General features: G+C 44.6%; 1 long non-coding RNA gene across 1 annotated transcript; it reads right to left on the reverse strand.

Moving 5' to 3' along the window:
* Nucleotides 1-9,453: 9,453 nt before the first annotated feature.
* On the reverse strand, nt 9,454-12,795 carry LOC113915263. Its single transcript, XR_003517610.1, has 6 exons — nt 12,551-12,795; nt 12,154-12,243; nt 11,578-11,668; nt 10,956-11,026; nt 10,658-10,751; nt 9,454-9,879 (listed from the first exon to the last, which is right to left on the reverse strand). It is a non-coding gene; the product is annotated as an uncharacterized LOC113915263 (long non-coding RNA).
* Between the last annotated feature and the right edge of the window lie 2,631 nt (nt 12,796-15,426).

Genomic DNA, 15,426 nt, shown 5'->3' on the forward strand with positions numbered 1-15,426 from the left:
ATCTCACTTATATGTGGAATCTAAAACAAAAGCAAAAACAAAACCAAGCTCAGAGATACAGAGAACAGATTGGTGGTTGCCAGGGGTAGGGGGCAGAGTGCAGGGGAAATGGGTGAAGGGAGTCAAAAGGTACAAACTTCCAGTTATAAAATAAATAAGTCATGCAGATGTAATACACAGCATGGTGACCATAGTTAATAATACTGTATTGCAAATCTCAAAGTGGCTAAGAGAGTAGATCTTAAAAGTTCTCATCACAAGGAAGAAAAACTTCTGTAACTATGAATGGTGATGGCTGTTAACTAGACTTACTGCAGTGATCATTTTGCAATACACACAAATATCAAATCATTATGTTGTATACCTGAAACTAATATAACGTTACCTGTCAATTGTACCTCAGTAGAAAGCACAAAATCATTCAACGTAACAAAAATAAATAAAAATTTTTCTCTATTCTTTTTACCTCTTTCTATGGCACCTAGATCTCTTCTCATACTCTGCGGTAGGTAAGCAAATGCTCACATCCTGTCCCTTCTTGGAGGGCCCAGTATTTCCTTAGATTTCAGACTGTTTGGTAACGCTGACACCTCTGCTTTCTGATGGGTTATTAGTTACCTACTGTTTCCTAACAAATTATCCCCCAAACATAGCAGCTTAAAGCAATACACAATTATATTTCACAGGTGCCATGTCTCAGGAACACAGGAGTGGCTTAATGGGGTGGTTCTTGTTCTGGGTCTCTTATGAGGTTGTAGTCAAACTGCCATCCAGTGCTATAGACACCTCAAGATGTAAATAAGGCTGAAGTTTTTCAAGCTCATGCCTGTGGTTTTCAGCAGGCCTTGGTTCATTGCTGGCTGTTGGTTGGAGACTTCAGTTCCTTGGGCCCTTCCATAGGGAAGCTCACAACCTGGCAGCTTGCTGTCCACAGAGCAAGTGATGAGAGAGAGAAAGCCCAAAACAGAAAACCATATTCTTTAATAACCTAATCTTCGATGTGGCACATCATTACTTCTGCTGTGTTCTACGGCTTATGCAGATTGACCTGGTACAATATAGTAGGAAATTACACACGGGTGTAAATACCAGGAAGTAAGGATCATGGGGAGCCATCTTGGAAGCTGGCTACTACAGACAGGTTCAAGAAATGTTATGGTTTTGTAATTTGTCCAGCTTTCTCTTTTTGTTACTGTAGGAACAATGAGCAAAGTTCTTCCCAACTTTCTATATCCCAGACATGTTAGAAATCTTAAGTCTCCCTATACTTTGTCTTACACTTTTCACCTCTTTGTCTTATTGCATTGTATCTTGAGAGAATTCCTTGGCATTATTTTTTTTCATTGATTTTTGTCTTGAGCATGTTCATCAAGCCCTCCATTATTTTTTCCCCAACAATACAGTTTTTATTTCTGAGAAAAATTGAGAGGTTTTAAAAAAAATCTATTTTAATACAGTATATAGAACGCACGTTCTTGGTAACTGCTGTTGGTCCAGGGATGGGCATATGACCCAAAGTTGCCCAGTCAGCCTCAAGAAAAAGACTTACATTCCATGGCTGGAGAGAGACTATTTTCCTCTTTCCCATTAAATGGAATAAAGGGGGAAAATCTCCCTTTTCTACTGGCAGTTATCTTACAACTAGAAGGCAGCCATCTTATGACACAAAGTAAGGCAAAGCTGAGAAACAGAAAGAACCTGAATCCTTGATGACACGCTGAATCAACCAGTCCTGAAACCCACTTTACCTCTGAACTTCTTTGTTATGTGAGTTAATAAACGCTCTAATTGTTGGATCCAGTTTGAACTGAATTTTCTGTTACATGTCGCCAAATCCATCCTGTACCCATATAATGTCTTCCTTATTAAATGAAATCCCTCCTTCATGCAAACAGAAAGAGACTGACACAGGCAAGGATCTAATAATAAGAACGGGCTCTCATTCACCTTATCTTTTATCCTTAGCCACTGATCCTCCCCTCTTACAAATTGGCCCTTGACTTTGTCACCTAGCCACTCCTCATCACCAATCTGTGGAGCCCGGATCTGTCACCAAACACTTTCAGGACAACCCTGGCCCCCAGTGACTATGAATCCAAGTTAGCCCTTGACATATGATAAGTAAAGCATCTTTTATGCCTATTGCAGGATCCCATACTCGGCAGACCCATAAGCGAGACCCTCGCTGCCAGGTTCTTGTCCCGGCCCTGTGTGATCACTCTCGTCTCTCTGGGCCTCTCTGCATCCATCCACATACAACATCTGAGCTGGACTGTATGTCTCAAGATCTCCCCTAGCTCTGACGTTTCAGGATTTCTGGACTCTGAGATACATGAAGCTCTATCCTGGTTAGCCCATGTCCCATTTTGCATTTGGCACACATCCATGCTACACCAGTCTCCTGCACTATATAGCAAACATGGAGGAAAGAAGATAGAAAACTGAGTTCCCAAAAGTCTGGGCTCATGGCCCTGGAAGTCCATTTTCAGGCAGCTGCTAACAGGCCAGCCTTTGTTGGGACTCATTTCCTGAGAGGTTAAGAGAGTTGTCCCTCATCCATAGAGACGCCCAGGGGAGGACTAGAAGTGCCAGGAGATGGTCCCTGTCCCAGGGATGCAGGACAAGAAGAGGAAAGACTGGGGTAAAGGACAGACACTTGGCGGGAAATAAATGGGAGGGAAAGGAGTGGAGACCCCACGGAACAAGAGCTGGTCATCCAAGAGGTCTCTGTTCTCTCCCTCTCGCTTGGGAGCTCAGTTGGCCATTTCCTCCTCCAGCCTCTTCCCACCAGTTACACCAGCATCCCCTCCCTCCCCATCCCAAACCTCGCTCCAATTTCAAAGCGTTCTCCGGCCCCAGCTGGGTTGGGAAACCAAGGAAGGGAGAAGGCATGATTTTTAGTCCTGTTTTGGGGAGGGGGTGGAAAGAAGGGGCTGGTGGAAGACAGAAAAGAAGTAGAGCCTTTTGAAATGAAAGCCGGGCCAAGCTCATCAGAGATTAATGTAGGAAAAGCCCCACTTGTGTGATGGGACCCAGATGGTGGGCAGACTTGCAGAGGCTGCTGACAGATCCTGATGGTCCACAGCCTGCCTCCCACTTCTCATCCTCATCTTGGAGAAAAAGATGCAGGCCCAGCCCCTCAGGAAACTTGGGGCTGCCCCAGGCCTGCCTCCAGACCAGGTGGGAAGCTAGAGCTCTAATCTGGTGGCTTCTTACTCCAGCTTCCCAAACATGGGCGTGCACTTACCCGTGGACACACACGCACAGATATAGGGAGAGAGCGCAGACAGCTGACCCTGGCCCTTTCTTCCATGAGAAGCCTGGCCTGGAGAAGCAAGGTCCCAAAGTAGACTGTGACCTGGTTCCGTAGCCAGAAGTTGGTGGCAAGAGTGCTGTAACCACCATCACAGCTTCAAACCCTCCCTCAGCCTCCCCCATGCCCAGTCACTGCCCTATTTCTTTCCTTCTCCTTCTAGCCACGCTCCTCAAAAGAGTTGACTCCCTTCATTGTCCTCTGTTTGCCCACTTACTCCCCAACTCCTTGCAGGGTATAGCCCGGTCTCCCCACTGCAGAGAAACTACCCTGTTCCCACCACTTTCACACTTGATTTAACAGACACGTCACTCAGTCCTCAACTATCCAGACCTCCCAGCATTATAAGGTAGATTGGTAGCTGCCTCCTTCTGGAGCCTCTCACTCCTTCCAGAGGAGCTCTCCTGGTCTCCTCTGACTGCTCTTTGTCTCCCTCGTTCATGGGCTTTTCTTCTTTTGCCTTCCCATGACTTCCTGTCCCTTCCTTAATGGTAGGCTTCTCAGTCCCCTCTCGCTCTTGACCTATGTCTTCTCCTCCCGAGTCTTTAAACAGCAACCCTAGGCTGATGAGGCCCAAAGCCAGTTTGCCAGCCTCACTCTCCTTCTGAGCCCCCAGTTTGTCCCCCATCTGTCCCCTGACAGCCCATCCTAGGCAGCTAAAACCCAACACAGCCCTTAAATTTCCCGCCAACTTCTACCCCTCCCAGGATTCCCATCTCGGAAGAAGTACCACCGTCCACACGGTTGCCAGTCAGGAACCCGAGGCTCATCACCACCTGCCCCCCCCCCACGTCCACTCAGCCCACAGGACGTTGATTCTACCTCCTGAATAACACCCAGACTCTGCTTCTCTCCGACCTCAGTGACCTCAGGCTCCCATGCCTCTTCCTCTCTCTCTCAGAAAGTTGCAAACAGCTCCCATCTGATCATCAAAAATGACTCTCTCTCTTCTGGGCTCTCCTGGCACCTCTTCTCATGCCTCTAATGCAGCACATATATCGGCTTCTCCTTCATTCCTTAGGTTTCTGCTTCCTTGGCTAAACTGTGAGCTCCTTGGCGGCAGAGATAGTGTCCAAGTCACCTTCATAAAGCCATTCCTTAGCCCAGGACATAATGTGTGATCAAAATATTTAATGTTTGACTAAATGACTCTATATCAAGTATTGTGGCTGCTTCCCGAAACCAAATCGACACTAGATTTCTCGGTGCTGAATCTAGGATGCTGGGGACCTGTGTGGCTGCCCCCAGATGGAGCATAAAGCAGAGCAACTATTTCCAAACTGGGTGTTTTCACTGGCATAAGCAATACTGTGGTAAACATCTTTGTGCAGAGGGGCGCCTGGGTGGCTCAGTGGTTAAGCGTCGGCCTTCGGCTCAGGTCATGATCCCAGGGTCCTGGGATCGAGTCCCGCGTCGGGCTCCCTGCTCTGCGGGAAGCCTGCTTCTCCCTCTCCCACTCCCCCTGCTTGTGTTCCCTCTCTTGCTGTGTCTCTCTGTCAAATAAATAAATAAAATCTTAAAAAAAAAAAACCACCTTTGTGCATAAAGCTATTTCTGTATTTTGGAGTCTGTCTTTGGGACGAGTAAGAAAGAACAGCAATCACACTACCTGGCTCTTCTCTGGGAAAGGATAAGCCCCGAGAGTGTGGTGAGCCTTTTCTGTAGCATCTCTGGGAACCTACTGTGGAACTTACCACAAACTGGGATAAGAAGTTAAGAAGTTACAGAATATGAGTGCAGAGGAGACCTGGGGACACTGTCGGTGAGACTCTAAGGCTCAGAGAAGGGGAGCCAGCTCATCTAAGATTCTCCACGTACCTGAACTACTGAGCCAAGCCCAGGAATGAGGGTTGCCTGACTGCCACAACTTTCTCTGCCCACATCCCATGCCTGCTTTGGAACTGCATGCACTTAACAAGTTCCCCGGAGGGGGAGGCTGGAAATGCTCTCAAGAGAGAGCAGAGGGTCTAACAAAAAGTAGAAGCCTTGAGGATGAGAAGCAACTGGTTCCCCCTAAGAGGCAGACCTTCCAAAACCTTCTGCATTCCCCTGTCTTGACAAGGACATTAGCTTAGGAGCTTCCCCAGGGAGATCAGAAATGAAGAGAGGAGCAGGAACCAAGGCACTGGAAGGATGCAGTGGAATCACCCTGCCTTCCTCTTAGTCATTCTTAAGAGAACAAAGAGTAACAGCAACAACAACAACAACAACAACAATACTATACATTTAATTATCTAAGTCTCTCAAGCTCCATGTCGCCATGGTAGTATTATCTGCATCCTACACATTTGGAAACAAGCTCAGAGAAGTCAATCAACTCATTCAAAGCCACACAATAAAGACTCAAAATGCAAATCAAAGCCCATAGGATTAGCTCCAATGACAGAAGTTTCCCACCTTTGAGTCAGTCTCAGGCCAGGTCTCTATTGAGCGACTCTGGTCTTGAGTTGAGCATGTCCTGAGTCCAGAGCTCCCACTTCTTCCAAAGAGTTATTGTGAAGAATAAAATAGATTTCTGTGAACAAACACAGACATATCTATGGACACCTTGTTTGGGACAAAGATGCCACTGCAGTGCAAAAGGGAAATAATGATCCTTCTAATAAATGGTGCTGGGTCAATTGCATACCCATAGAGAAAAAATAATGATGTTGACCCCCATCTCACTCGATACATAAAAATCAATTCCAGGTGGATGACAGATCTAAATGTGAAAGTTAAGACCTCAAAACTTTTAGAGAAAATATAGGACATTTTTGTGACTTTGAAATAGATGTAGGTTTTTTAAATAGAACATAAAAAGCACTAATCAAAAAGGGAATTTTTAAATAAATTAGACCATATTAGGATTAAGAATGTCTGCTCATCAGAAGTGCAATTAAGAGACTAGAAAAGCAACACATCAAAACAATGAGAAGGCAAGCCACAGACTGGGATGAAATATTTGCAAAAAGACATATCTGATAAAGGACTGTTACCAAAATATACAAAGAACTCTTAAAACTCAACAATATGAAAAGGAACAAATCAAATGTAAAAACAGGCAAAAGATCTGAACAGACACCTCACCAAAGAAGATATACAGAGAGCAAGTAAGCATATGAAAAGATGCTCAATATTCATTAGGGGATTACAAATTAAAACAATAATAAGATACCACTACATACCATTAGAATGCTCAAAATTCAAAACACTGACAACACCAAATGCTGGCAAGGCTGTGGTACAACAGGAACACTTCGTCATTGCTAATAGGAATGCAAGATGGTACAGCCACTTTGGAAGACAGTTTGGCAGTTTCCTAGAAAACTAAACATATTCTAGGGGCGCCTGGGTGGCTCAGTCAGTTAAGCGCTGCCTTTGGCTCAGGTCATGATTCCAGGATCCTGGGATGGAGCCCAGCATGGGGCTCCCTGCTCAGCGGGGAGCCTGCTTCTCTCTCTCCCTCTGCCCTTCCCCCAGTTTGTGCTCTCTTCCTCTCTCTCTCTCTCTCAAATAACTTAAAAAAAAAATCTTTAAAATATAAAAAAACCCAAAACCAAAACTAAACATATTTTTGAAGGTGTTATGTGTTTATTTATTTAGAGAGAGTGTGTACATGAGCACGTGAGAGGAGGGAGGGGGAGAGAGAGAATCTCAACCAGACTCCCCACTGAGCGCAGAGCCTGATTCAGGGCTCAATCTCAAGAGCTGAGCTGAAATCGAGAGTTGAACGCTTAGCCAACTGAGCCACCCAGGTGCCCCAAAACGATACATATTCTTACCCTACAATCCAGCAAACACACTTCTTGGCATTTATCCAAATGAACTGAAAACATATGTCCCCACCAAAAAATACTATACTGGTGGACATGTCATTATACATTTTTCCAAATCCACAGAAAGTACATCAAGAGTGAACCCTAATGTAAATTATGGGCTTTGGATGATAATGATGTGTCCATGTAAGTTCATTGATTGTAACAAATGTAGCACTCTGCTGCCTGATGTTGATTGTGGGGAGACTGAGTGGCAGGGGTGGAAAGAGGTATATAGCAACTCTACGTACTTTCCACTCCAGTTTGCTGAGAACCTGAAACTGCTCTAAAAAAAAAAGTTTTTTTTATTAAAAAAGGGTAACAGATGGAGTGAGTAAAGAGAATGCAATGCACATATCCAACAAAGCACTCATATTCAAACTCTTACAAATCAACAAGAGGGAAAAAAGACCATGCAATTTTTAAAAAGGGCAAAAGACTTGAATAGGCACTTCTCAAAAAATAATACCCAAGTGGCAAATAAATGCATGAAATGGTGTTTCCCTCCACTAGTCATCAGGGAAATGCAAAGTAAACCCACCACACAGTACCATAGGCATGCCATTGCATAGTAAAAAGGAAGAAGACAGAAAATACCGAGATTCGGTAAGGATGTGGAAACCAGGATTCTGAACCGCTTATGGGAAAGTAAATTGGTAGAACGGTTTTAGAAAATTGATTTGCTGTACATATCAGAGATAAGCTTACACATAATATAAGACCCAGCAATCCCCTCCTCAGTATATATTCTGCAGAAATGCTTACATATATTCGTAATATGTTCATAACAGCACCACTCATAACAAACATTGAAACTCAAAATATCCACCATCAGTAGAAGAGATAAATAGTTGTAGGATATGCACACAGTGGAATACAACAATGAGAATAAACAAATTACAATGACACACAGCAACAATAATAAATCTTGCAAATGTAACGCTCAGTGAAAAAAGCCAGTAATAAACGTATATTTATGTACCATTCAGATAAAGTTCAAAACCAGGTAAAAGTCTGTGGTGATGGAAGGTGCTTATATCCTGACGGTGGTGGTGATTACATGAATCTATGTATGTGATAAGATTTCATAGAACTATTCTCCAAAAATAAATAAATAAATAAATAAATAAGTGCATGTAAAAACTGGCAAGAGCTGAATAACACCTGTAGCTAAGTTACTATTATTGGACCTACATCAATTTCCTGGTTTTGATACTCTACTGTGGTTCTAAAATATATCCCTGGGAGAAGTTGGGCAAAAGTTATGCAGGAACTCTGTATAACTTTTGCAACTTGTGAGTCTAAGATTATTTCAAAATAAAAAACTTTAAAAGTAGGGCGCCTGGGTGGCTCAGTTGGTTAAGCGACTGCCTTCGGCTCAGGTCATGATCCTGGAGTCCCGGGATCGAGTCCCGCATCGGGCTCCCTGCTCAGCAGGGAGTCTGCTTCTCCCTCTGACCCTCTTCCTTTTCGTGCTTTCTATCTCTCATTCTCTCTCTCAAATAAATAAATAAAATCTTTAAAAAAAAAAACTTTAAAAGTAGACTAAATTTATGTTGCTAGAGAAGTCAGGATAGTAGTTTTCCAGGGAGGGTCAGAAGGGATTAAGAGAGGACATTAGGAGGCTTCTGGGGTGCTGTCATGGTCTGTTACTCAATTTGGGGGCTAAATACACAGGTATGCTCATCTTATAAAAATTTTGCAAAAATCAAGTTGTACGCTTATGTGCATTTTTCTCTATATACATAATACTTCAACAAAAAAAAATGTTTTTAAGGCAATAGTTTGCTCATAAGAGCTTGGCCCAGTGCCCAGCACATTGCAAGGGCTCAAGAAAGGCATTTCTTTACCTGTGGCTCTCTCCTACCTTACTCTCCTGTGAGGTTCTCTCTCATGTTGTCTTCACTGCCCAGGTGAGCACATTTCTTAAAAGGAGGTGCCTTAGCCCACAGACTACAAAGGTAGGTGTTTCAGGCAGGTATTCTGGGAATAACAAGACCTTCTGGCAGGAAAAATGGCTCTAGTGTGAAATCTAACATGCCTCCTCCCAGCACTGAGCATAATAAAAAAGGCTTCATGTAATTTCTAGGCACATAACTTTACTAATAATCAATAATTTTATTGGTTTATTGGTTAAAACAAAAGTACACTCCATTGGGGAAAAAAACCCTGAAAATGTTAAACAATTCTTGACAATATAACAATCAAAAATACTCTGTTCTTATGAAGAACTTTATACAAATTGCAAAAGGTATGTTGAGTTTGCAATGCGTGGGCGGGGTTCCAGCTATTTGAGCCTTATTGATAAGCCATGCCACACTTAGTCTCTTATAGGGTCTTGAATTAGCTTTATTTTGGAGAAAGAACATTTTGCCAAAGTCAAAAGTGATAGAAATTGTTCAGACTGTAGCACACACTACAGAAAAGCAGACACTTAAGTTGTAATATTTCATAGTAACCATCCCAGCAAATTCAGTCTTAAATTTTCACCAGGCTGGCATTTAATGCTTTTACATAAAGCAGCCTTGATAATGCTTCTGAAGGGTCACTTGAGAATTGCTTTTACACCTTTGGTGTGTCTGCCACACTGGATTTTCCACCCATTTTAATTTTTTTCAGAGTAAGATATGCAGACAAAGCCAGTAGCTGTACTTTGCCTCTGAAATCTGGGTCTCGATAGGCAGTTAGTGTATCAATTACAGGATGAAAAATGATGAACTATAATCCTTTCCCGTAAAGAATCTGCAGATCAGAGAACCATCATACACTCTGGAACAGATGACACAAAAATGTTTAAACTATTATCCTTTCAAGCAAGAGAGTTTTACAACGCAGGAAATGTGATTTAAGGCAGTTGGTTTCACATTGCCTTTTAGGACAATGCCCCTGGCCACTGTATACTTTTGTCAATGGATTACAATGTATGCATTACAATTCAGACGTGCAAGGAAATATGCTTTTCTTTATTGTTCCCTAAATATTTTTTTATCTTGTTTCAAAGTTTCCAAGTGAAAGGTGGGGGGAAATTATACTCCAGCTCTTATAGTCAAAATCCCCTCTTACTCTCTGAGTGAACTCACTCTGCGGTAGCTTCTCAGCCCTTCCAGGGGCTCTCTGCCCACCCCTCCTTCTCTGCTCCCTGAGTATTGCAGGGGCACCGAGGGGGAGAGGGACCTCGGGTCTGAGCCATATGGCTTCTGCTCCTCTGAGGGAAAGGGGAGCTCAACCCCTTTGGACAGGACCCTCTGTCCTCCCTCATCCTATTGAGGGATCTGTGGCTGGATATCTTGCAGTGTTCTCGGGACAGGCAAACCACATGGCGATTGCTTTCTGGGAGATGGCCCTCTCACCCTGCTGCTGGGCCCTTGCTGGAGACTCAGATGCAATTCCCACCTGGACCCTCAGCTTTGAGCTGCCTACCTGCACCCCCTTGTCACAAGAATCTTCCCACTTCTGTACAATGGGGCGGGGTCCCTGTGCCTCCACCACAGGGCAACCTTTGGGCAAGTCTGCCAATTCTCAATTCTCAGCCACCATCTCTGTTTACCATAGTGGAGCAGATGCTGCTGGATCTCTTCCATAGCACCGAGAGACTGCTTCAGGCTACCGGTCTAGACACATCCTGCAGCATGAAGGTGGGGCTGGGAGAAAATGCAACAATAGCTTGCCCGCTTGCAGCATTTTCCTAAACCTGTTGGGGGTGAGTGTTTCTATTGGGGTATCTTTCATCTTACCTGGACCCCTGTATCCCTGGGCTAAGACAGGGCCCTGATCTGTCTCATCTGTTCCTAGCAACTGAAGAGCTCTCTCTCTTTCCCCTTCCTGTCTGATCAGGCTTCTCTTACCTCCTCTCCTCCTTTTCCACTCCAGTCCAAAGGCTGATGGCAAAAATGCTGTAGGGCACAAGCCTAAACCTCTTAGAACAGAAAAATACATCAGCAGGTATAAAAAAATTATTTTTGATCCTTGACACACGATTCTGACAAAGATTACTATATACTTCTGCTAACAAGCAGCCAAGTCTCAAAGGCAGGGGGCACTGATACAGCTGTTTACTCTTGCCAGTGTTGACACAAACCTCCAGATTCTTCTGGCAAAGGGCAGGCAATGACCAGTCTTCAAAGGGCTTTCCAACATACTGACCAGATATATGTATATTATTTTTGCATATAAAAATAACCCAGGCATAGTAGAACTTAATCCTAAGATTTTAGTGTAATAAATGCAGGTGGAACATTCTTTGACAAAATAAAGTCTGAATTCCAAAAGCTGAATTTGACCAACCAATACAGCAATTTCTTGTGCCCTTTGTTTAACCCAGTGATGTTTTAATTTTTATCAGTACAATGTATCTTGTTCTTGCAACTGTTTAACCAAGTAAAGACTAGGAGAATGGCTATTAAGTGTTATTGGGCAACCACAGGGAATTGAGGTGATGCAGTAGCACAAAGATGCACAGTAACATACCTGAGATCTTCCTTCTTCTGTCATAAATGTTGCACTTTGTGATACTGTAGTCTTGTGTTTGAGCCCAGATCCTTTATCCAATATTTGAATCCTGTAAGTATGAATCTCTTTCTTAATGCTTCTCTGCTCATTTTTAAGTGCTTTAGCATATTTAATAGCCACAGTCAGTACTCTTGCCACCCCCTACTCACTAGGTCTCTCAGAGCCACTGGTCTTTTTTTTTTTTTTAAGATTGTATTTATTTATTTGAGAAAGAGAGAGAGAGCATGCAGAGGGAGAGGGAGAAGCAGACTCCCCACTGAGCAGGGAGCCCTACGTGGGGCTCGTTCCCAGGACCCTGGGATCATAACCTGAGCTGAAGGCAGACGCTTAGCCACCTGAGTCCCCAGGCGCCCCGAGAGCCACTCGTCTTAATGCAACATTCTTCATCCTCCTCCTGTGCCTGCTGGGTCTCTAACTAACACTGGAAACCTCTGAGGGACATCTCTTGAGGGACAGGCCCAGGTAGGACCAGACACTGGGGTTGCCCTCACTCAGGAAGATAAGAACTGCATCCATAATATCACCGACCATTACCTGGGTCTGCGCACCGGCTGATCTTTGGACTGACTCCTTAGCCACGGGAAGACAAGGCTGGTCTTTATTGTCCTGCAAGTTCCCTTCCCTCTAAACACACAACAGAAATGGCTAATATTTATTGAGAACTTATGTGCCACATACTTTATATTCACGATCTCATTTAATCCTCTGGGCAAGTCTTTGAGGTACTACTCTCCCTGTTTTATAGCTGAAGAAAAGGAGGCTCAGAGAAGTTAAATAATCCATTCGAAATCACACAGCTAGCAAACAATAAGCCATCTAACTCTAGCGCTCTTAGTTATTAAAATGGGGGCATACAGAAGTTAAACAGCTTGTCTGCAGTTATAAAGCTAAGGAGTGGCTGGGCTGGGATTCAAATCTTGATCTCACCCACCTCCAAGCCTTTATTCTTCACCCTACACGACAGGAAAGAGGCATGAAGCACGCATGTTTAAGGGAGGCCCATGAGAAGAGCATCAACTCAGACGATCAGGGCCGGAAGTAGCCTTTAGATAGAAATTGGATGTGAAGTGTGCTACAGCAGCCTCGTTTCTGGCGGACTGGCTGGGGGGATTTGTCAGTTAGAAAACAAGATCTTTGGAGAGTGCGGTGGACTTGACCAATGAGAACTGCATATTGTGAGGCGTGGGTAGTGGAACCGGCCAATCAGGTAACTGTGAAAACTGGCCAGTGAAGAAGTCGCAGCTAGACCCGAGCCTCTGAGCCGGGAGCTTGCTCCTCGGAGCGGTGGCCTGGCTTCCTAATGTCACACGGCCACTCTGGCCTCTGCCTGGCGCCAGGGTTCCCAGGAAACAAGTCGGAGGCCTTCCCCGCGCCGGCAGTAACGGCCAGTGCGCCTTTGCTCATAGATTAGCCATGAGGTCAACCGTTTTAGTGACTCACCTCGTGAAAATGAGGCGGCGGTGTCAGGCCTTACTGTTTCTCTTTAAGCATTTCAATTGATTTTTCCAGCTGGTTAAGTTCTCCCCCTTTGTTTTTATACAGAGGCTTAGGATGTGGCTGGATATCAGCTCCGAAGATATTACCAGGTAAAACCCCCAGCCCTGTAGGACCCCCACCCCCACCCCTGTAGGACCCCCCACTCTGTGACTAATGGAACTGGCTCATTGAGACCGTGGTCAGGTAGTGACCTACCTGAGACAGCTCCACACCGGTGACAGCCTGGGAAAGCCACCACCAAGGGCTGAGGGATAGCCCTAACTAGAGACAGGGACAGCCCTATCCGGAAACACCCCATTGAGTGATAAGCCCACCCACTGCCACAAATTCAAGAGGTCCCATGTCTTTGCTGGTCCCCTAAGCCATGTGATGGCTCCCTTTTAGGCACAGACTTCAGGAGCTCCAGGAATTTTATTTTATTGTTTTAAAAAGATTTATTTATTAGAGAGAGAGAGAGCACTACTAGCAGGGAGGAGGGGCAGAGGGAGAGGGAGAAGCAGGCTCCCCGCTGAGCACGATCCCAGGACCCTGGGACCGTGACCCGAGCCGAAGGCAGAGGCTTAACTGACTGAGCCACCCAGACGCCCCTGGGAGTTTTATATGTAGAGGATCTCCAGAGAAGGAAAGGAGGTCCCGGCTGCTGTGTCCCTTGGAGTTTACTCTCTGTTCAAAGTTGTTTGCTACTCTGCCACGCTGTGTCCTCCCCCCCCCCCCCCCACAGTGCTATTTCCAATTCACACAGCCTTCCAGGCACAGGCACACCATCTTGGTTTGGGTCACCCTGAAAGCAGAGCCTCTGGCAAGAATTTAATAAAGCTGTTCTACTCAGAAGGTGGCCCCGGGACACAGACCTGTGGGGATAGGAAGAGTGAACCAGGGGAAAAGGAAAAGCCAAGTTGAGGGCATGCTTCCTTGAGGTCTATAGACATAGGGGGCTTGATTCTGCTGGAACCTCTGAGAAGTGTATGGATGCCTCCCAGAAATAGCCACCTGACAGATGATAGCTGGACTCATCCTTCATTGTCTCCCTCCCTCATTGGTTGAAAATTGCTTCTGGGGAAGTTGACTCCCCTGAGCTTCCAGACAGCATTTGCAAGCTCTGATCAAGCTTCTGCAATGCAGCAGGGAACCCTGAATCAGAATTTGGAGACTGGCTCTGCTTGAGGTAGGACATGGAGAATGAGTCTGAGCTCACCTAGGACTGCCCACTGGACTGTGGCTAACATCTGAGGGGGGCCGGGGGCTTGTGGTGTAGACTCCACAGGCTACACGTGCAATCTTCCGAAACAATGTGATGAACTCTGAGGGAGAGCAACAAGGAAATAAACACAAAAGGAGCAAGAAATGTGAACCAGTGTACCTCACCCAACCCGAAGGATGTAGTATTCCACACTTCTACCCAAAAGGCATTGGAGAAAAGTGTACTGGCTTCTGAATCCTATAGGTTTGGATTCAAATCCTGGCTCTGTCACTATGTAAGTTAGTAACCTTAGGTATGCCACTTGGCTGCTCTTAGCCTCAGTTTTCTCAAGTATATAATAGGGATAAAAATACTTACTTTATAAAGCAGTGGTGTGCAAGGCCCTTGGGACAAAATAAGCCCTTTCTCAGCATATGGCAACTCTTTCTAAAGGGCTGGCACATTTTTCCTCAGCTCCAGGCTCTGAGCTCCAGGCTGTCTTCTGAGGGAAGGTGGCCATTTGACCTTCTCTAGACAAGAGTTACTTGACATCCTGACACTTTGAAGGCCAAGACCAGATAGCCTCTGCTGTCCACACCCTTAACAGAACCATTTCTTGTCCTAAATATTTGGTTCAAACCTTTTAGGAAGTATGAGAGAAGCAGGTCTGAGTAAGATTGTTTAAATTCAGATATTAAAAAAAAATGGGATAATGTGAGAAAGATCCATCCTTGAAGAACAATCTTGACCTCTCCCTCAACCACTGAAGACAAAAATGCAAGCTTTCCTCTACAAATTTTTCCATTTCATAGTCTGGGTTTCTATACCTTTGGGCAAAGCAATAGCTTTAGGCGGACATTATAATAAGCAAACTCAGATTCCAGAGGTGAGTGTTCCTATGTGTCAAATTCAACCATCTGTATTCCTTAATTGTGCTAACAAGTGGTGTTGTGTCTATAAAAGATATTTTAAAACTTATTTATTGCCCTTATTTCAATTATTCCCAAACTTTTATTCCTGCTATTCCTCAAATTTCCAACTTCAAGTGACTTAAAATTTGTCTTATTCTATCTGGGTTAAAAGGATCATGTCCTTTAGTTCAAAAACTTCCTTCCCCTGATATCCTCTGC

This window comes from Zalophus californianus, chromosome 11, assembly GCF_009762305.2.
Source record: "Zalophus californianus isolate mZalCal1 chromosome 11, mZalCal1.pri.v2, whole genome shotgun sequence".
In the NCBI taxonomy this organism is placed as follows: Eukaryota; Metazoa; Chordata; class Mammalia; order Carnivora; family Otariidae; genus Zalophus; species Zalophus californianus.